Source organism: Mustela erminea, chromosome 17 (genome assembly GCF_009829155.1).
Source record: "Mustela erminea isolate mMusErm1 chromosome 17, mMusErm1.Pri, whole genome shotgun sequence".
In the NCBI taxonomy this organism is placed as follows: domain Eukaryota; kingdom Metazoa; phylum Chordata; class Mammalia; order Carnivora; family Mustelidae; genus Mustela; species Mustela erminea.
In genome coordinates, this window is record NC_045630.1 from 58,777,510 (window position 1) to 58,799,829 (window position 22,320).

At 41.1% G+C, this 22,320-nt stretch overlaps 2 long non-coding RNA genes across 3 annotated transcripts; both read left to right on the forward strand.

The window, feature by feature from the left end:
- The first annotated feature begins 3,614 nt into the window (after positions 1 to 3,614).
- On the forward strand, positions 3,615 to 17,762 carry LOC116576532. 2 transcript variants are annotated; one of them, XR_004280197.1, is made up of 3 exons: positions 3,615 to 3,742; positions 11,609 to 11,716; positions 17,406 to 17,762. It is a non-coding gene; the product is annotated as an uncharacterized LOC116576532 (long non-coding RNA). The 2 variants fall into 2 exon arrangements; XR_004280198.1 differs by having other exon boundaries at positions 11,609 to 11,667.
- A 2,739-nt stretch (positions 17,763 to 20,501) lies between these two features.
- On the forward strand, positions 20,502 to 21,843 carry LOC116576531. Its single transcript, XR_004280196.1, has 2 exons — positions 20,502 to 21,010; positions 21,769 to 21,843. It is a non-coding gene; the product is annotated as an uncharacterized LOC116576531 (long non-coding RNA).
- The last annotated feature ends 477 nt before the right edge of the window (positions 21,844 to 22,320 follow it).

Here is a 22,320-nt window from a genome sequence, read left to right on the forward strand (position 1 = left end):
GTGTATAAAGTTAGGCTCACGGAACCTGGTAGCAGGAGGTGGGTACCCCACCAGCACAGAGTTCTCTGTTAGAGGTTCTCCTTATACGGAGGTTCTCAAGCGTTTTTGATCTCAGAGCCCTCTCTACGCTCTTAAAAAGGATTGAAGATGCCAAAGAGCTTATGTGGGTTGATATTAACATGTAAGGTATTTTTTAAATATTTATTCATTGAGAGATAATAAACTCAATACATGTTAACATAAAACCATATTTTTATTAACAATAACCATGTTCTCCAAACAATAACCAAAAAAGTAAGAGTGGCATTGTTTTTGCAGGAATCTGGCTTGATAGAAAACAGTTGGATTTTCCTAGCTGCTTCTGCATGCAATATGTTGTTTTGGCTGAAGTCTGAAGTCTATGGAGCAAATCTGGCCCCACGCAGATGTAGTTGGACAAAGGAGTATGATAGATGTTTCAGATAATCATGGATATTCTTCTTTTTTAAATGTTTTTAAAAGTAAACGCAATGCTCAACGTGGGTCTCGAACTCACCGCTCCAAGATCAAGAGTCACACCTTCTATGGACAGAGCCAGTCAGCCACCCCCGGATAGCCTTCTTTGATACTACACAAAGACACAAGAAATGGTAATTTATCTCAAGTTAGTTGCAAGGTAGAACCTGAAAACACATCAGTGAGCTTCTACTCTGTAACATTAAAAGTCATTATCTCACACTTTAAACGAGTCTTTTAGTTGTGCATCATTTTATAATATCACTGATCATTGGGAAAATATTGATTCTTTGAGTTATACAGATACTTCAAATATTGACACACTTTGTTATGCAACATCAATGAACTGAATTCATTAATATTACCACCACTCTAATCAGGAAAATATTGAAGTATTGGGAAATTTTCGTCCCTGGGTAGAATGATCTTAAACTGAGCTCATTTTGATATCTCTCTAAGAAACCTGAATTATCATGGGGTGATGATTCTCTATACCAAACAGAGGCATTCTTTAGTCCAGATATTATGTTGCAAAGTTTCTTCTTTTTCCCATGGTAATGATATTTAAAATGGTGGCCAGTCTCCAAGGCTAAATCACAAGAATCCACTTACTTGAACATAAGCCAAAAAAGCGGTGGGGAGAGAGGTCAGGGGAGGGATTTGAAAAAAAAAAAAAGGGTACAAAATTGTTCTTATGATACTAGCATCTAAATGTATTGAGGAAGACAAATTCAATTCATAAATACTGTCTATTCATTTTAAGTGTCAAGGTTGAATAACGAAAAGTTTAATTATCGAAAAGTAAGTCAAATGGAGGTTTTTCTGACCCTCTGGACACTTGCAACCAATCACAGGGGAAATGAAAGTCCTTTACTATGCGTGTTAATTCTAGGAGTCTGACTTTGCTTTCCCTAGGTAGAGGTGTTGCCTAATAGAGATGTCGACACAATTTTAATGATACCTCTGACCGTGCAACATTATTTATGACTCTCTTTGTGTGGCAGCAAATATTCTTTAAACCAAATTGTTCTCTCAACTTTAAAACACTAATTTGAAAGTCTTGTTAAATAAAATACGAAGATTCTGAGCCGAGTTCCTATCCAGTTACAGTATCAAGGATTCAAGCTGAGAAGGTCAAAATTAATTAAACCTGTATTTAAAGTGTATGTATCCCCAAAGAACCCTTTGAAACACACAAGTGTTTCTGGTGAAAAAGGATATCAAGAGAAGCAATATCTAATATAGGCTAGTATCTAACATGTTGAAATGCTTTTTCTAAAAACAACAGGAAGTCATTTCCTAATATAATGTTAAATGATTTCTTTTCTCTGACTCCTGTGGAAATAGAAAAGAAGGAACGCGCCTAGCTGCCAGCATTGTTGTTATTAATTAAGCCTGTGTCAACTACGAGACTGGCTTATTATTTATAGCTAGATTTCTTTCACAATGAGTTCAAGGCAGATTTTAAGTGAATTTATTAGAACCTGACCCTCGAGATTTTAATTTCCGGTGAACGCAATGATGACTATGTCCCAGGCACATTGAAATGAAAGTCTAAATTAGGTAGAAATCTGTTTTCGGATATGAAAGCCAAGACCTCGGCGAATTTAAACTCTTGCTTTTGGCCAAGATTATCTTCTATCTAGCATGTCTTCTTGCCCAGCTATAGTTAAATGTTTTCTGCTTTCCTTATTTTGTCAAAACCAGGAAAATCTGATCTATGGAAAACACAAACTCCACCAAAATCTACTACACATTCAATTCAAACAGGATCACGTCTGGTATCCTACAGGCGGCTGAATGCGGTTCCACTATCCTTCCCTGCCATAAACTTCCAAAGTGCTCATGGCGCTGCATTTCAGAAGTCTCAGATGCTGACCTTTGAAGGCCAACATCTGGTCACATTTCAGACATGGGAGCGCTGAGCTTGGATACCCACAGGCACCCACCTTCTCGAGGGAGTTAATATTAAACCTTATGCTCTTCTCTAATCTGGTTACATCTATTTTATCCTACCAGAAAAAGCCAGGGGCTTAAACGTTAAGAATAATGACTACTGAAAACTTGGCCACACAAAGCAAAAGACCATTCCAAGACCTTAGATAACATCGCATATGGCAGGTTCTTTATTTTTTTATTAGTGTAGCACAAATGTCATACGACTTTATTACTTTATGATCCTCTGAACCCCAGGACCTCCTCCTCCCTTGTTGCATGAACCCATTAAACCCTTCCAACATCGCTGGATTGGTGGCAAGTTTTCGGTTCGATTTGCTCACACTGTTCCCCTGGTAGACAGGGTGAAACTGCTTATTCACTGCGGTCATCGAGTTCAATGGGAAGGTGGAGTGGGTAGCAACTTGGTAGTGTGATAGCTAGAATTCTAGAAATGGCAGGCACCAAACAAAGGCCACTCCCTACTGTGTTGTTCCGTCTACTGAGGTGAACTATGCATTGTGGGGGGGGTGGGGGGAGAAGCCCCCCCGGGGCGGGGAGGTAGCGGGTAGGGAATGCAAAATCTAAGCCAAAAACTTAGTAATCAAGATAAATCATATTTTCATGAAATGTTCTTTAAAACAACTATCAATGCAAAAAATCCATGATGAACAAGTTGTCAAAATTTTAAATAAAGACAGAAGGGGACTCCATAACTGACTAATTTGGCTTCAATCACCTCACCCTAATCTTGGCCCCTCCGTACTCATTCACCGATCCCTGAAATTCCACACTTCAGAAACCCCTTTTTTTATAGCACAGTCTGCCATTAAAATGCAAATCTCCCAAAGGGAGCAGCATAATCAGTCTCAGCAAATTATATCCCCATGTCATCTACAAAATGCCTTCCCAAAGAACAGATTTGGGGAGGTTAGGGAGAGCACAGAAGGTTACTGGCCCTGGGTCTTCAGAGGACAGCAAGTCATCGAGTCCAAGACTAGAGCCACAGGTTTGGGGCTTCTTCTTAACTGCAACAAGATTTAGACATCTTTTGTTGTATATTCTATACCCTGGACATAAGGGGGCGCTACCAGGCCAGCGTTGAAAGCTCAGAATTAATTTCTGCTTATAACTTCTAAAACACACTAGAATCTGTTGCGGCTGTGAGGAGAAAAGCACAGAACTGTTCTCAACAGGTGCACTCAGCAATTACAGACTCTTTGCAACTGCTGTGAATTTATCCAACTACAGAGGATTTGTAAAAACTCATCCAATTCAAGAGGACCTATGGAAACTTCCTTTGGGCCGCAGGGTGAGTAATATACAAACCCAGAATAAAAACATATAGTAATAACAGTAAAAATAAGGCTATCAGCTTTTTCCTTCCTAGCCATCAATTGCAAACAATATGATTTTTAAGACTGGTTGCAGTATCTTAAATGAATCTGAGCTCCCTTAAAATTTTAAAGATGCTTATTTTCAGTTAGGTCCTCGATAAGTTACTTTCTCAAGCAATGGTAAACAGTATCTCGGGCCTCCAATGCCAAAAAAGTGTGAAACAAATAAGAATTTACTCAAAACATCTTTGCAGCTTCAGTGGGATGTCCTCTCTACTCTAAACAAAAAGTGAGGGTTTACTTTGTTTTTAACTAAATCCAGTAAAACAAGTTTACATACTAAAATATCAAATGGTCCCTTCATTGGATCTGTGGGCAATTTTCTCCTTTTCAAAGTGTCTAGAGATGAAAGAACATGGTGGTCATTTCTCAACCTTTCCTGTTTTCACAGTTCCCGGTCCTGTAAAAAGTGTGCAAATGTATAAAGAATATGTAAAATACATATCTGAAGCCAAAAGCTAATTTTAAGGTTTGATGCTTAAATGAGGGGAGTCATTTTCTTGGAAGAGAGAAAAATGGTTACATCAACACCAGAAAACTCAGACTATCCCTAAAGTAAGTGAAATGAGTAAAATCAGGTTGTGCCAATAGGAATACAAACCAATGGCAGTAAATCAAGGAAGCAGAGAGCTCAGCTGATCAGTTACCATCTTACAAAACTAAACTTTGAGACACAATGGGATTTGTGTATAATATTAGTTTTAATAGCAGAAAGTTGCAAAATAATAGAGAGCAAAATATGGATGTCAAGTCAGAGGGAAAGAGGCAAGAATGATCAGTATCTTATTGCATGTCTATATTACATGTCCATACTTTATCATTAGTTTTAAGGAAATTGGATGCAAAATATGTGCATATTATGCACATTCTTTACAATATGAATTGGGTAACATGCAAAGGATGTTTCAAGTTGATGAAGATGAAAACAGGTATTTAACAAATATTAGTAACTGCAATGCACTAGAAAGAAACTTTTTAAAATTGCAGGTTAGCAAACCTCAAGAAAATAATTTCTTAGAAAAGAATTAAACAGAGGTGGGGGGAATCATTACTAAATTTAAAATTTGAGAAGATCTTGGATCATTTTCATGTTGATCTTGAAATCACCTCTTCTGTTTTCTTTATTCTAGAAACTTATCTGGTTTTATATTGCTGCAAACAAAACTTATCCATGCCAAAAAGTTACTAAGATGATTGCTCATCAGTGATTTCAAATGTTTTCTTTCTTTGTTTTTATGCTATGCATTGATAAACATGAATTTATCAATTTTGGACAAATTTGAGCTCTATTTAGACTTGCATAAAACACAGCCTGTTCTGCTGAGAGTCAACCTTAGAAGTCCGGATTTTGCTTGGATCAATCTCTTGACAAACCTATAAAATAGAAAGCATGTACTTGGCTCACCCACAGAACTGAATCCCAGGCTAGGCTTTGGAGTTCTACAGTCCCTCTGTGGGCATTTAATTAAAGGATAAGCTCTTCAAAATTGTCTTCCCACTTTTTTTTCCCAGAAATTTTTCTCTGTATCTTAAGGAACTACAATGTTCTAAGTGCCATCAATAAAATAAAATATTTTATTTGCTAAAGGCTAATGTTTGAAAAGTTAGCATTTGATATTAAAGAGTCTTTTTTTTTCTTTACAATTTGAAGAGCACTAACTCTTTTTGAGTGGATGAATTAATACACTAAGGTATCATGTTATAAATATGTCTTCACTAACTGTTACAAACAAAACTATTCAGAAAGATCAGAAAGATTATTTCATATATCAAGTTATCAGATAGCTGTTTAGATTCTTTTTTCAAAGAAAATCAAAGGACAAAAATTCAAGAGATATAAATATCTCATTGCACTGTAACCAATGAGTTCAGCTGGTGAGTTGTTCAAGTTCAAAATGTCAAGCTGTTCAATCATGATCATTGTCAAGCCATTTCACTTCAACTAAGGCATTTTCAGAATAAAACCAAGTACAGCCCATTACTCAACTAAAAAAACATTGAATGAAAAAATGCAGAATATGCTAAAAAAAATTTTATAGGGTTCCATCCAGTTTTGTAGTGTGTATAAATTTAATACTTCAGGAATAAATAGAACTGAAATAGAGAATGACCCTGAACAGGAAATATTGACAACTTTGTTTCACCAAGCTTAGTACAACTGAGCATTCCTGAACTAAGGGAGAAGTGAGTCTAAAGGATTAAATATTTTTAGCTTTTAGTAGAACACTTTATTCTTCCAGATGACATGAGATTTTGAGTGGGAGGTGATAGATTCCCAGGAAAATAAGCAGGATTTCAGGAGGAGATATTGAGTTTTATAGTCTATTTGTTTCTATTCCATGTTATACATACAGGAAAAACTATTGAACTCACAAATTCCATGTCATCTTCCTTACAGTTTGATGTCAAGTTAATATGGCACAAATATAAAAATTGATATTGAGAAAATAAACATGCACAAATTAAATAATAATTAATCTTCTTATTGTAACCTTCTTATTGTATCCAAATCTGTTACTGATTCTACAAGAGAAAATTAAATCACTGAGTAAGTATGTTGTAAGTTTGGCAATCAGATGAATGTTTCCTTTTAAGAACAATTCAAGTTTAAAACTTATTAATGAGTGTCTCATTTATAACTACATATTGAAAATTACCTTCTTAAAATACTTAGGTAACCCTGGATAAATGTAACAAGATTCTTGTCAGCAGGAAATTTGAACGTAAAAAGCTCATTTGCCTAGTATCATTCTTCTACAAACCTTTACTACTATTGATGATTTATTTTCCCTTAACCAGTGAATCAAAATGTTTGGTTAATACTCTTGACCACCTAGCAAATCAAAAGTATCTAAATAACATTTTACTTTGATATCAATTCTCTTCCTGTGTAACCAATAACCATATATAATAAATCCACTTCCTCTAATATAATGAAATATCTGCTTTATTTATAATATGTGTTATTTGGGGATAATTCTTAATGGCATTTGCATCTTTATCATTTTATGAGTGAATTAAATTATGTAACATTGAAAAAACATTAAATGTATCCAGGAACTAGTTAAAGAATAAAGCTGCATAGAGATAGTCTATATTCTGAAACATTAGGAAATCAAATAACCAGGATTTCAATCTATCATTGGAGCATTTTTGTAGTCTTTTTGGAATAAAACTAACATAAAGGCATTTCTTTTGCCTCTGATAATTCTTCATAACCATTAATCTAGCTGATCTTTGACAGAAAAAAAAAGCGTACAGTGTAGCCTAATCAATAATGTAGCAAAAGGTACATGCCCCTGAACTTTGTGCCCTTTGTGTGGGTTTTTTTGGTGGGAAGAGGGGATTGGTTTTCTCTCTCTCTGATGCCAGTTTTGTGTTTTTTTTTTTTTTTTTGGACTCATTTCATGCACCTTTCTGTCTGCATCTGTAGTGTATACTGGCTGCTAAAACTCATCGATAATCATTGTCTCTCTGTGTTTAAACTATAGAAAACTGAAAGTAGTTTCCTGACATTATCTCCTGAGTCCTTTCCACCTTCTAGGAATAAAGATAATAAGACTCTTTCAGCAACAGTGATCATGTACTAATTTTTTTTTCAAAGTGTAGATGTGACAGCTGGGTCTTCAGTTGATATTTGAGGGATAAACAGCCTTCGATTCCCCCTGCCAAATAATATGCCAAAATAATGTTTATTGAAAAAGAATCCATGGAATTGAAGGTTCATCCATTAACTTATTCAAAAACTGTGTGATTATCTCTTATCTGCTAGACTAAACCAGAATTCAAAGCAGGTCCTAGAGGGGTAGAACAAACTTATGACGGTATCCAGGAGCAACTTAAGTGAACTCAGATTAAACCTTTTCTCTCTCACCAAGGAGTCAATCTGAAAGTCTATGACTGACATTCAGTTTGTGTTCAACCCTCATAAAGTTGTCTGAGGGCTGTCATAACATCTGTAGCTTCCTGCACCAAAAAGTCGGGCTCCCACCCTTGCTAAGTAAACAGAGAATAGGAACAGATACATGAGGAGGAAATAAAAAGATGCCTGGGCGACCTCAGGTCGTCTGTATCGTTGGACTCCCCCGGTCTGTAAGGTCCTCTGCCACCTCCGTGACACAGATCCTTGCGTCTGCTCGTCTTTCTCCTCTAAGGAAGCACACGTAGCCCAGGGATGGGTGTCTTGCCAACCCATAACTGTGAAGTGAAAATGCACCAACTTTAAGAATCCCAGTGCATTCCCTCTCTTCCTGAATGAAAGAAAGCCTGCTTGGGAAGTGACTGAACACTGAGATTCTACTTCTGCATTTCTCAGTTACCCAGGCAGCTGGAGCTTTGTCAGCCATGCGGTCTTTTTAGCCGGGATGAGGAGAATTCTTTTGAGTCCTGCTATTAACTGCTCTATACACGCAGAGGACTGGTTAACGTTCAAGGGGCTGAGGAGAGAAACAAAAATCCTCTTTCTTCCAGAAAAGAAAAAGAGGTTAAAAAAAAAAAAAAAAGACACAAATATGTTTATATTTAATAGACAATAGGAATATCTCAAGAAGAATTTTTGAAGAGGAGAGAAGGAAAGGAAAGGGAAGCGGGAGGGGGAGAAAGGGGGGGACAGGAGAGGAAAGAAGAAAGAGAGGGAGGGGAGGGGAGGGGAGGGGGAGGGGAGGGGGGAGGGGGAGGGGAGAAGAGGGGAGGGGAGGGGGAGGGGAGGAGAGGAGAGGGGAGGGGAGAAGAGGGGAGGGGAGAAGAGGGGAGGGGAGGGGGAGGGGAGGTCAGGGACGAGGGGGAGGGGAGGAGAGGAGAGGGGAGGGGAGAAGAGGGGAGGGGGGGAGGGGAGAAGAGGGGAGAGGGGAGGGGAGGGAAAGAAGATTGTCTTCAGAAATGTAGAGCCACAGCTGCTATCTCTACAGAAACCGCAAAACCCAGAAGAGAAAGGAAGAATATACTTAAATTCTTTAAAAAAAAAAAAAAAAAAAAAAAAGACTGCTGACCTAGAGTTCTGTATCTGATATAAAGAATTCTTATAAGGCAATAACAATTCAGACAGTGTGGGACCACTGCAAGGATCAATGGACAGCCCAAATTACAAGGACAGAGCGATGAAACAAACCCACACGTACATGAACACTGGGTCTATGTCAAAGGTGACCAGAGCAGAGCAGCAGAGTATCTGATTTCCCACGAAACGGTGCAGAATCAATTGGGTAGCCGTACTAGAAAATAAATGAAACTGAACCCCAGCCTCACACCGTCTCCATACAGTAATTCCAGGAGACGTGTATACACACATGTGAATTATGAAGCAGTCTTTTGAAAATCCCATGGGAGAGTCTTTGTGATCTTGAGGTGGGAAAAGTTGACTTGAACGGCAACTGTATAAAAGCGGGGAACTGATCAATTGAATAACATTAAAATTAAGAACATCTGTTTAGCAAAAGACATCACTGAAAGTGAAAAGGTAAGCCCCAAGTGGGGAAAGACGTTTTAGCACATAGAAGTAGAAGAGCTGGTGCTTGTTGATTATAAAATGACCACATTTCTTTTCTCCCTTGCTCTGTTCCATTGCTTCTGCTTGCTAGCCAGCCAAAAGGAAGGGGGATAGGTTGCACACACTACTTCTACGTGCATTACATTTTCAGAACAGGTCACAAGGCCACCTAGAACTGCAAGGGAGAATGGAAATATAGCATTTATTCTGAGTGAGTCTATGTGCCCAGCTGGTACTCAAGGTTCTATTGATGAGGAGAGGAAGGAGAATGGATACTGACAGGTACAGTATCTCTGCCAAGTTCTTGATTGGAAAGATTCTTTCTGGTGAGATTTAATTAAACAGTAACAAGTTCTAGGCAACAGACTTGAATTTCCTACATTCTTATTTGCTTTCCCATTTTTTTTTATATGTTCCTTTACCAGATACAAGAGCTTTATGAACAATATTAGGAAAAATCTGTTTTCACAACTGATAATTGGATCATTGATGCAGAAGATTAGGAACCAATTGTTACTTACATATAAGCCTGACAAATCTTGATTTCTGGTTTGGGAAATGCCCTTCAGGGAAGGAAATTGAGGCTTAAATCATAATCTGCTTCAGCAGTCAGATTAGGTTCTTGAATTGATTTATTTCCTCTTTAGGGGTTCATTTCAAGAGCATGGAACTGGAGCTGCATATTGGGGTCTCCTGAGAGCCTTCTGGGACTTTAGAAAAATCAGATATATGACAGCAATACTGCTCGAGCAGAACTTGAGTTTCTGGGTAGCCAAAGCAAAACCTTTAACCCCAAACATGAAATTCATAGAAATTTGTCTAAGAAACAGATGAAAGGCTACCATTCATGAGATTATAAAACCAGCATTCAAGACAAGTTCAAACATCTAGTAAAATATATAAAAACATATATAAAATAAAATCCATGCTAAATTTCACTGCGCAATAAAAATGACAAGGGAAGTAATTCAGGCTATCTACATACCTACAAGACAAACAAGAAACATAATCCATTTTAAGAATGACACTATTTTGATTTTTAAATATCTATAATTTGTGTATATATGTTAAGAGTTAATCCAGGTTATACACTTAGGAGTAGGTTATAGTACCCAAATGCCTGGGTCTATTTCCTACTCTCCCATTTAACACTTCTTTTTGACAAATTCCCTGTTTCTCTGGTTTTTCATTTTCTCAGCTAAAAGTAGGAGTGAAGGGGATAAGCAATGAGAACATCAATTTCACGTGATCACTTGCAGAAGTCAATGACATTACTGTTCTTATAAAGTGCTTGGAAGAGTAACACTCAAGGAATACTAGCTATTGTTGTTATACACAAAGAGAAAAAACTCGGGCCCCACCTAAGACCAAATAAATCAGAATCTTCAACAGTGAGGCCCAGACAGAGAAGTTTCCCAAGTGACTCCAATCTGAAGACTCAGTAGGCTTCGATGAACTGCCAATGAGGCTAGCCAAAAATGAGATAAAAGATTTTCAATAGGTGAAGGAAGAAATCAAATTCCCATTGTGTTCCAGGGGTGGAGGGACCTAAGGCAACGTTTGACTCAGGGACTTCCCCAGGGTCTCCCCAGGACAGTTTCACAGGTGGGACTCCAGCCCGCACGCAGGGAGGACCTCCTGAGTTCTTTCCACTGCCTCCTTTGCCTCCTGATTCCCCAGTCACATAATAAGTACCTGATCACAGACAACTTCTAAATTCTATGCAGGACCCCTTCTACAGAGTAAGGGCTTAATAAATGTGTTTGTTGAGGGAATGGTTGAGAATGGGAATCCATAGAAAAAGTCCTTAGTTACACAGTGAGTTGACAGAAAGGAGGAAAAACCGATCGTCTGGTCCCCTCTGGTCCACCAATGTTATTTCTCCACTTTTACTTTTTTTTTTTCTTCCCCCAAATTATATAAGTTTGCTTGAACTTTGCATTTTATTCAGGGAAGTTTCAATATGAAACTGAAGCCTGATTTTGGGGTTAAAGTGTGAAATTAGTCGGAGTTATGACTAATGTAATTTTCTTAAGCTTTTGCAACTAGAAAAATACTAAATTTTAGAACTTCTTACTATAGTGGTTTGCTCTACTTCTTCAATTACTCTTATCTACCCACATAAGCAGACCCAGCAAAACCTTGTCTTCACCAGGGCTTGACCCAATCAGTTCTTTTGAAAGAACTTTTCTAAGTCCACCACATAATGATCTCTGTGAATCTTTTACTCCGATCTGCAACTTAGCTGTGTTCTCGGACTCAGTCCGTAAGATTTGTTTGTTTATTTTTATCACAGCTCCTTTGATGCCCTCATGAAAGCTCTGGATTGTCCCTGCAGGAAGCTTACACATGCACGTACGTACAAGCCTTGACATATCATTTCAAGGACCCTCTGACAACACAGGTATAGACCCTTTAAGAAGATGAGCTAAGAGTGCCTGTTCTAGCTTCCCCTAATCATTTGGAGCATCACACACCTACACACACGTTAAACTAAATGTCCATGAGGACACCTGGGTGGCTCAGTCAGTTAGGTGTTTGCCTTCAGCTCAGGTCATGATCCCAGGGTCCTGGGATCAAGCCCCACATCGGGTTCCCTGCTCAGCGGGGAGGCTGCTTCTCCCTCTCCCTCTGCTGTTCCCTCCTGCTTGCGCTCTCTCTCAAATAAATAAATGAAAGCTTTAAAAAAATTTTTTTAAAAACTAAAGGTCCATAAAAACCTTCTTTTGTATCTCCTCTAACATCTAGGTGAGCACACTCAATTTTAAGGTTTTTTTTAGTACAGTTTTAATTACTCCTTGTTTAATACCCATTTTCACTAGCTTTCCCCCAAATGAACGAGATCTCATTTTGTGTTTGCAAAACAAAACAAAAATGAGCAAACAAAGTACTTCTTCAGGAGACATCAGGCTTAAATTGAATCAGGCAGAGCCTCCCAGTCCCCACCCCTCTTCGGTTTTGGAGTTAAGCTTTAGGGAGACCATAGAAAAGGCACATGGAACTTGGAAGGGGAAATTGACCTGGTGTCTTATTAGAAGACAAGGGATGATAGACTTGCATATTGTGGCATTGCATAGTTTTCAAAACACTTTCACATATATTATCTAAAACGATAACAGCCACCTTCACCCCGTAAGCCCCACAGGGCAGATAACATTACCCTCCCTTTATTGATAAGAAACCCAGATCTGACGGTTTTGTGAATTACCCAGGATCTTTACAGAGCAGGGACTTGAATGTAGACTCAAGACTGGACCCAGACTCTGCTTTTCCTACAGTACAGAAAAAGAAAAGGAGAATGAAGAATTATTTAAAAAAAAAAAAAAGGCACATATATTCATGAGCAGAAGGTGGGCTTAAAAACCCATTTCAGTGGGGCACCTGGGTGGCTCAGTGGGTTAAAGCCTCTGCCTTCAGCTCAGGTCATGATCCCAGGGTCCTGGGATGGAGCCCGGAATTGGGTTCTCTGCCCAGTGAGGAGCCTGCTTCCCCCCCATCTCTCTGCCTGCTTCTCTGCCTACTTGTGATCTCTGTCTGTCAAATAAATTAAAAAAAAAAAAAGGAAGATAAATTATTAAAAAACAACCCATTTCCAACCAAAATGCATGAAATTTCATTTTCAGTTATGATCTCAGGGCATCTGATTATTTTCTAAATGCTTAGCAAATCAATCTTTTTCCTTAAAATGCAATTGCCCTTATATTAGTCACAGAAGTTTAATCATTTGTGAAGAAATAAAATGGCCCTATCTTTACTAAATGCCACTGTAATCTCTTGGGTAAATAGTCTGAAGCCATTAGTATTATTCCGTATGGGATAATGAGTTCAAAGTTGTAAAATCTGGAAATATTTGACCACAGGAATGCTGCTATAGGCATTTTCCCAATTTGAACCAAAGCTGGCCCCGCCCACCATTACACCTTGCAGGTCTGGAATGTCACCTAATCAAACAGGGAACAAACGGCTTCCAAACCCGGCCACGCATGGACTCTCAGCACTGGGAGGGACCTTGAGAGGTGGCCTTCATCTCCCGCTCCCGTCTCTTCTGATGGAGACGCAGCCCCTTTCCTGTCAGCTGCCCGCCCGTCTGGGACTGCGCTCTCTTCCGGGCTCCCTTCGCCCTGTACTTTGTGCTCTTCCCAGGGAGGGGTTTGTCACCAGTGAAATTCACGCAACTGGCTGACCCTGTGTCTTGTGTGGTCACTGGGGGAGCAGGAAAGAGGGACTTTCCTTAAGGCACTCAGGGTCATAAAGGAGAGGCCAGCGCCACAGAATATGTGTATTTTTTACAGACACCTGCCGTGCATGGATAACTGTTACTTTTTCTAATACTCTCCGTATTCACTGATCCTAGTGTTTTGCAAATGAGAGAATGGAGATTCACAGAGAGGAGACGTAATGAATATGTGTGAAAACTCGCCGTATGATGGACACTTTACATTTTTTCCATCGTTTTAGTGAAGGTTTAGCGATATGTCTAGAAATACATCATTGATCAATAACCAATATGGCATTTGAGATTTGTCTGACCCCAAAGCCCATGTGCTTTCCATCACATGACTCCTTCCTAAACGTCAGTCATTCAAATACCGCCGTCACGATTTTTGCCAACATTTTGCACCATGTCCTCTATTCTTTCCTGAGGGGCAGTGTGGTTTAGTGATTGGAACATAATCCTGAAGTCAGTGTGCCTGTGCTCTGATCTGGGTGCTTCCTCTTACCGGCTTTGTGACTTTAGGCAACCGATACGATCTATATGTGTCTCCTCCTAATTAAAGTGGAGGTGAATAGGGGTGCCTGGGTGGCTCAGTGGGTTAAGCCTCTGCCTTTGACTCCGGTCATGATCCCAGGGTCCTGGGATCCAGCCCCGCATCGGGCTCTCTGCTCAGCGGGGAGCCTGCTTCCCCCTCTCTCTCTCTGCCTACCTCTCTGCCTACTTGTGATCTCTGTCTGTCCAAGAAATAAATAAATAAAATCTTTTTAAAAAAATAAAGTGGGGGTGAATAATAGCACCTACCTCATAGGGTTGTTCTGAGAATTAAATGCATTAATATATGCTAATGGACCTTTTAAGTCCTTAAAGTTCACTGGTACTATTTCAGAATTTCTTTAAATCAGGCTTTTGCTACTTATGCAAATATATTAAAAGGAAAGATTTTATAAGCACAACTGTGAAATTACAAGTTTGCTGTGATAGTTATATTTCAATAAAATTAAAATAAATATATAGCATTCAAACAGAAGATGTTTGCTCATATGTCACCTAAAATTATTTGCCATACCTAGGTCCTGCTTTAGGACTATGGCTCTACCCAACACCATTTGTTATGTATAAAAACCAAGAAAGAAAGAAGAGAAGGAAAGAAGGAAGGAAGGGGGGAGGAAAGAATACACAACGAGATGTAAAAGATGTATTAAATAGACTAAATATGTACATTTCTGTAAGAACCTACCCATCCACGTCCCAGGCTATTTTAAAAAGGTAAAATAAGTCTAGCACGCCTGTTAAGAACTTAAAGGATGGGGCGCCTGGGTGGCTCAGTGGGTTAAGCCTCCGCCTTCAGCTCAGGTCATGATCCCAGGGTCCTAGGATCCAGTCCCACATCGGGCTCTATGTTTTGGCAGGGTGTCTGCTTCCTCCTCTTTCTCTCTGCCTGCCTCTCTGCCTACTTGTGATCTCTCTCTGTCAAATAAATAAATAAAATCTTAAAAAAAAAAAAAAAAAGAACTTAAAGGATTAAAGGGGCACCTGTGTGGCTCAGTCAGTTAAGCAGCTGCTCCAGCTCAGGTCATGATCTCAGGGTCCTGGCATGGAGTGTCAAATGGGGCTCCCTGCTCAGTGGGGAGCCTGCTTCTCTCTCGGCCTGCTGTACCCCCCACCCCGCCGCTGGTGCTCTCTCTCTCTCTCTCTCAAATAAATAAATAAAATCTTAAAAAATATATATATTTTAAAATGTTTGAAGATTTCTAATAAAATACAAAATTCTACTATTCCCTAGAGTCTGATTTGTTGTGCAATTTTACATAGAGCTTTTATGATTCGAATCCATTAGCATAAATCTATGAACAGGCCGATATTGGTCAATGGGGAATAGGGAAATTAGCATACTCTGAATCCTTTAAGAATGCTTTTCCCTTTAAGTAACAGGAAACTTACCAACAGTATCTTGAAAAGATTACAGGATTATTCTTCTCATATAAAAAGCCTAGCAACTGGCTGCTCCTGACTTCAATTTGGTAGCCCAATGATATCAGAAACTGAATTTCTGTAAGACTCTATTTTTTCAAAGATTTTATTTATTTATATCACAGACAGAGATCACAAGTAGGCAGAGAGGCAGGCAGAGAGAGAGGGGGAAGCAGGCTCCCTGCTGAGCAGAGAGGCTGATGCGGGGCTCGATCCCAGGACCCTGGGATCATGACCCGAGCTGAAGGCAGATGCTTAACCCACCGAGCCACCCATGTGCCCCAAGGAAGTAAAATTTCTTAATAGGAGAATAGATATTGAAGTTGGTACAGTCATGATGAAATACTATATAGCAATGAATAAAAATAGAGTAGATCTTTACATCCTGACTTGGAAAGACAGTTTGGATATATTACTAATTTTAAAAAACGAGTGTAAGAACAAAACATACAGTGTGAAGACTTATTGTATTAAGCATGCTTTCCTTGGAGGTTTGAAATGATCTCAAATCCTTTACACGTGTCTGTCTTTTTTTTTTTTTTTTCTCACTTCATTACAATTTAGTAATTTTTTTTAACGTTCTAAAGCCAAAAGAGTAAGTTCGGTCTTGGTCCTCGGTTTTGGGGGAAGGGGGTAGAAGCCGGCTGTGGTCAAAGTTAACACCAGATGGGGCCCCTCATCAGTGTCACACACTGAGGTCTGATAAAATAGCAACTGTACACAATGGCTAAAATAGATCTTAGAATCCTATAGTATGTGTCTCGGTTCATCTGCAGAATCAGACAGATCTTTGAGACGAATGGAACTGAATTGAAACAGTTTTTAATCAAAGCTGGCTTTCTAGGAAGAGCACAATGTATGCACCACTGTTTTAACCAATCGGTGTGAGTGTGTGTCTCTGTGTTTGTATGATTAAACCCATCATCAAAAATCTAAATTCATGAGGGCTGACGTACCCAGGCAGAGGAGCTAAATAGTATGTAAATGTGATCTCCATTGTAAGTAGAAAAATCTAATTCCATAAACTCTGTATTACCCCTCAAAAAAAAGAAAAGAAGAAAAAAAGGAAGTGAGGAAAGAGGAGAATAAGAGACATCAAGAACCCTGAAGTAGCAAAGGACACTATCTTATCAAAGGAGCAACAGGTCTCAAAACGTCTGTTTCAGCTGTGGTGCCCTGCAGGGGGTGTGGGTGGGGCAGCCCGGGCCCCAGGCACTGTCCAGAGGAGATAGGAGATCTGCTCCCCCAAACCCAGCTGACTCGGAGAAACCACAGATATCTGGCCTGTGCATTCTTTGCAGGAGAGTCTTGAGCAGGAGTTGTACATTGTACAATGGAGCCTCATGGGAATGGCGGTGTCAAAGGCAGAAAATGCCTGCTTGATCAGCTGCAGGGTGAGAGGGGTACCCCAGTTCCCCATTTACATTCATTCATTCAATCACTCATTCTGTCATTCATTCATTCAACATACATCTATTGACAGTTGACAGGCAGACACCGGAGTATTTGGATAATAATCTGGCCACTCCCAAGTTGTGTGATCACACACAGGTTAGCCAAACCTTTTAATCCTTCTTATGGGACACCTTCACAGCAGTGACAGTGGTGGTGACGGCCGTGGCACGCAAGTATTTCCGATGAATGCCTGCAAATAACCTTAGGCATGTGCAGGTCTTCTAATCACCATATTTAAGAGGTTCTTTTTTTTTTTTTTTAATAGTCCTATGAGGCAAGGAAATAAAACGAGGCAAAATGAGAAAGTACGTTTGATTTGTGTCCTAAAATGAGCTAGTCATGGAGGCAGACAGATACAGAGGGACTCACCCAAAATAGCTCAATTTTAAGATCACAGACTCTTTGCCAGGAACTTGTATGATATCATTATTTCATTTTCGCAACATCCCAGCCATAGATACCCTACCTCCTGCAGAAGACGTGAGGGTTACGGATGTTCCACGAGATGAAGGAACTTGCTCCGGATGAAACCGCTTCTAAGGAGCCTTTTAACCAGGATGTAAACGCTCACAGCCTACTTCATTAAAATGTAAAAATATACTAAGTATGGAAAATATAGGAAAGAAACAAAGACCGCTTGACTTCTGGAAATTGACTCTTAGAGCTCAGCCCTGGTGTTGTTGGGACTGCCTCGCGACCCGCAGCTCAGCCAGGGTGTCGTGCTGTGGGACTCAGCCTCTCGGAAAACCAGCAGCGGACACACCACACCAGCTGTGGTGAGCAGTGAGTAATGTCCAGGTTTGCCCAATTTCTACATAGTACACCAAAACCAATATGATACTGCAGGTCAACTACACTTCCATAATGTGAAAAAGAAAGAAAGGGGGGGGGGAAGACAAGAGGTCACTCGGTGCTCTTGTCTAAGTACTTGTCTAAGCAAGATCAAAACAAAAGAACACTCAGCTAAGCACAAAATACCAGACCCGCCCCCGCCATCCTGCCGACTGTGAGTGACTGTGGCTTTTTTAACAATTAAAACGTGAGCCTTGCTTTCTTCCTTCGTAGATAGGATTTGTAGATAGGATTTGTTAAGACACCCACTCATATAGAGAGCAGACTGGCGGTTGCCGGAGACAGAGGTTTGGGGATGGACAACACAGGTGGAAGGGTCAAAAGGTACAAATGTCCAGTCATAAAATAAATGAGTCCTGGGGATCTACACTCACTGCACAGTGAGTGTTAATAATACCATCGTGTGAGTGTTAATAATACCATCGTGCATATTCGAAGGTCAGTAAAAGAGTAGATCTTCTAAGTTCTCATCACAAGAAAAAAAAATTTGTAATTATGTGTGGTGACTGATGAGAACTAAATTTACGGTGATCATTTTGTAATATACACAAATATTGAGTCTTTATGTCCTATACCTGAAGCTAATATAACATTGTATAGCAATTTTACTTCAATTTTTTTTAATGAGAGCAGGGTTTTTTTTTAAGATTTTATTTATTTGTCAGAGAGAGAGACAGAGCACAAGCAGGGGGAGTGGTAGACAGAGGGAGAAGCAGGCTCCCTGCTGATCAGGGATCCTGATGTGAGGCTTGAACCTAGGACTCTGGGATCAAGACCTGAGCTCAAGGCATATGCTTAACCAACTGAGCCACCCAGATGCCCCTATTTCAATTTTTTTTTTTTAAGACCCAGTCACGGAATTGATCCCTTTGGGATAATGCTGGCAGCATTCCACCCAGGACAAAACCCCATTTCCATGAATCTTCCCCCGAATCACCTAACGCAAACCCAAAGTCTATCCTAAACCAAAGTCCATCTGGTGAACAGACCCTTGGGGCACGGTTCCCCAGGGCCTGCAGTCTCCCGTCTGCACGGGGCGTGAAGCCCCACTTGCTCAGCCACAGGCTTAACCCCAGTGGTCTCTGGCCAGAGATCAAGGACAGAAGGGCATGTCCAGCCAGGTTCACTGGAAGCCCTCACTGCCTCTGACCGGAATCTGGGACCCACTGATCCCTCGGCAATCACATACTGTTGAAGGTGTCACCTTGTCCGAGAATTAAGGTCCTTTGGTACTGAGCCCTGGTGTTACAATGAAGCCCTTCAGCATTGGATATATTTTATTTTTCCCTGGGAAGAAGATGTCTGGGATCTTCGGTCATGTGATCAGGTCTGTACTGTTTCCTGGCGATGTCGTACAATGTGACCTCTACCTTCAAGGCATTTTAAATCTAACCGGGTTGATCTATGCTCTACATTTTTGGCATTTCCATTGCGAGTTGTAAGTTAAAATAAGAATAAATCTGCTTGGGGCACCTGGGTGGCTCAGTCTTTAAGCATCTGCCTTTAGCTCAGGTCATGAACACAGGGTCCTGGGATCGAGCCCCACATAGGGCTCCTGCTCGGTGGGAAGCCTGCTTCTCCCTCTCCCACTCCCCCTGCTTGTGTTTCCTCTCTTGCTGTGTCTCTCTCTCTCATATAAATAAATAAAATCTTTAAAAAAAAGAAGAATAAGAAGAAGAAATCTGCTTGGTGGGATGCCTGGGTGGCTCAGTCTGACAAGCACTTGCCTTTGGCTCAGGTCATGATCACAGCAACCCATGAACAAGTCAGCTTCTGGCTCATTGTTCCTGCTTCTCCCTCTGCCTGCTGCTGCGCCTGCTTATGCTCTCTCCCTCTCTCTGACAAATAAATAAATAAAATCTTTAAAGGGGGGAATAATTCTACTTGAAGTCTTACCTCTTAAAGTGGGGTTTTAAGATCTAGCATTCTCCCCCTGTGCTGAGACCCACAGGGGCGATCTCCTATCACCCCCACAACAATGTCAAGAGGCAAGAATTCTAATTTTCTCCCATTTGACAGATGGAAAAACTGAAGCCTGGAGAACTTTTTTTATTCACAGACGCTATTCTTCCTGAAGTCAAGCAACTCATGGGATAACGGCAGGCCAGTTTGGAAGCCAGAATGCTCAAACTTGAAGTTCTACTCCTCAATATATGTTAATTCATGTGATAGAATCTCTCTGTAAAGCACTTTTCTGTAATGTAGCTTTGGTGGTACAATGAGCCAAATCATCTCTCCCCACTTAGGAAGCACCGTGCAGGGAAAGTTTAAACCACAGAAAGCCAGAGCTATAAAGCATCAAACCTCGCTCTGTCCAAAGTGTCCTATTAGTGTTTTTCTGAATACCTCTGAACATCAGATTATAGCCACAAACTCACGGTAGTCTGCACGATTTGCTTTAGGTTCCCGCTTTCTGAAGCAGATAGGAGCCCTGGTGATTATCAGGCCCACCGCAAGCTGGTATCAATGGGGCCACTCTGAGAATTCGTTCCCCTCTCTCCCCGCTCCCTCCCTGGAGAAAATGCAGGCAAAATACCCACCCCCAGCCCTTGGTTGTAAATCCCATGCCAATTTCTTCTTGCTTCTCCAAGCCTGAAAGAATCAATGTGGCACGCCAAATGTTTGTGCTCTATATTGGTGCTCGATGTTAGGATCCCGGGGTGAAAATACGAGGTGACAATGTCCGCCCTCTGCCCAGGAGGAGATCATGGCTCTGCTTCTGGGCACAGAATACATCCCTTTCCGGTTGCCCTCCTGAATCAGGACACCAGGCATGTGAGGGCTGTAGGTAGTCTGTCATCCACAGGAATGGGGCCACGAGACACACTAACTTAGAAAAGGAAGAAAGTGGCCCAAAAAGAGAAACCAGAAAGGAAGTAACTAAGTGAATGTAATCCAGAACTGGAAAAAGTGAAAATGACTTCCGAGTGTAAAAGGAACAGATATGATATTCACTTCCCGACTCACGCAACATTCTATTTACCAGTCGTCCTCACCCGCTCTGCTCTTCCAGCTTCCCTGGGGAGCTGCGTGCTTCTCGTCTGCGGCAGAAGATAAGGCTGGGGGCCAGGTGAGAGAAGGAGCTTCTGGGACAGGGTGGCTTTGCCCTTCCCCCCAGAACAGAGAGAAGCAGGAAAGCTGACCAGGAGTTTGGAGGTGGACAGGAGGCTGCTTGGGAGGCTTCTGCTACAGCACGGATGCAAGGTGATCAAGCTGAACCGGAGAGACAGGGACAAGATTTGAGAAGCAGGGACTGACATTGAGTCCTTGATGAAAACAGTAATGGGGCTCAATGACCAGACATAGGATGGGAGTAAAGGCAGCATTACACGCGGCAGCAAGGTTGGAGCAGAAATGCACCGAGGAACATTGATCTTAGAAGTGAGAGAAACTCCCTGGGAATTTGGAGGGGTGTGTGCAGACTGCTCGAGGACGTGTCCACTGCGCGCTCAGCCACAGCTGGTGGAGCTCAGATGCTGGCAGGACAGGAGGGGAGAGATGGCAGAGGCCCCCAAACACTGGGCAACAAGGCAGCACCGGGTGTGTACAGTGGGGAAGGCGCCTGGAAAAAGCCACCCCACCCCTCCACCACGGTGAAGAGTCTAGCGCCTGCATCTCCCCAATCTGCAGCCCCCTCCCCACAAAAGCTTTGGAGCCAACTGCTTAAAGAATGAAGTCTAAGCTTTCAGGTTGGCTTGTCCTTCCCCCTTTCTCCACCCACTGAACTACGCCAAGGCCAATTTCAAATGCCCAGTCGTCCATGAAGCCTTTCCTCTTCACCTTCACACGCGTTGATTGTAGCATTATTTAATGCCAATTCGCGTTAAATGATATTTAATTGACAACATGGAGTTACAGAGAGAGGAGGAGGCAGGATAAGAACAGGAAAATCGTGAATGCCAGGTTGAACATGTAAGATAACAAAATCACTTGACATTTAACTCTGCTCTCCTGTCTCCTAGGACTCCTCCAACAACCCCACAAGGAAGGGAACACAGGCCTTCATCACTGGAAAAAAAGAGAGAGAGAGAGAGAGAGAGAGAGAACAAAAAACCCTGAAGCTCCATGAAGTTAACGGATTTGTCCAAATCCTAGAGCTGGTAACACCAGAAGTTGAGCCTAGTCATTCATTCATGTGTTTAGTCATTCACTCATTCAGCATTTATTGGTGCCAGGTCCTGCAACAATGTTCCAAGCACGGGAGGGGGGCTGAAGAACAGCTGTGGGTCATCTATAGCTTTACTCTAGTGGGAGACACAGGAAATAAATGAGTAAATGTATGATTTAATGTTACAAAGTGGCAATGCTATGAAGAAACATCAAGTGGGGGAGACAGAGGAGACAGGGCTCCCCACTAGATGGAGTCCTCAGGCATCCTGTACTCTGAGCCCTGAGCCCAGGCCTCTGTTCCAGCCTGCAGACTCATTGTGGAGGGACGCTCATGGTGGTGAAGTGTGTAGCACTCTTCTTTGGCAGGTGCTGCCCAGGGCTTGGGATGTGTACATACATCTGAG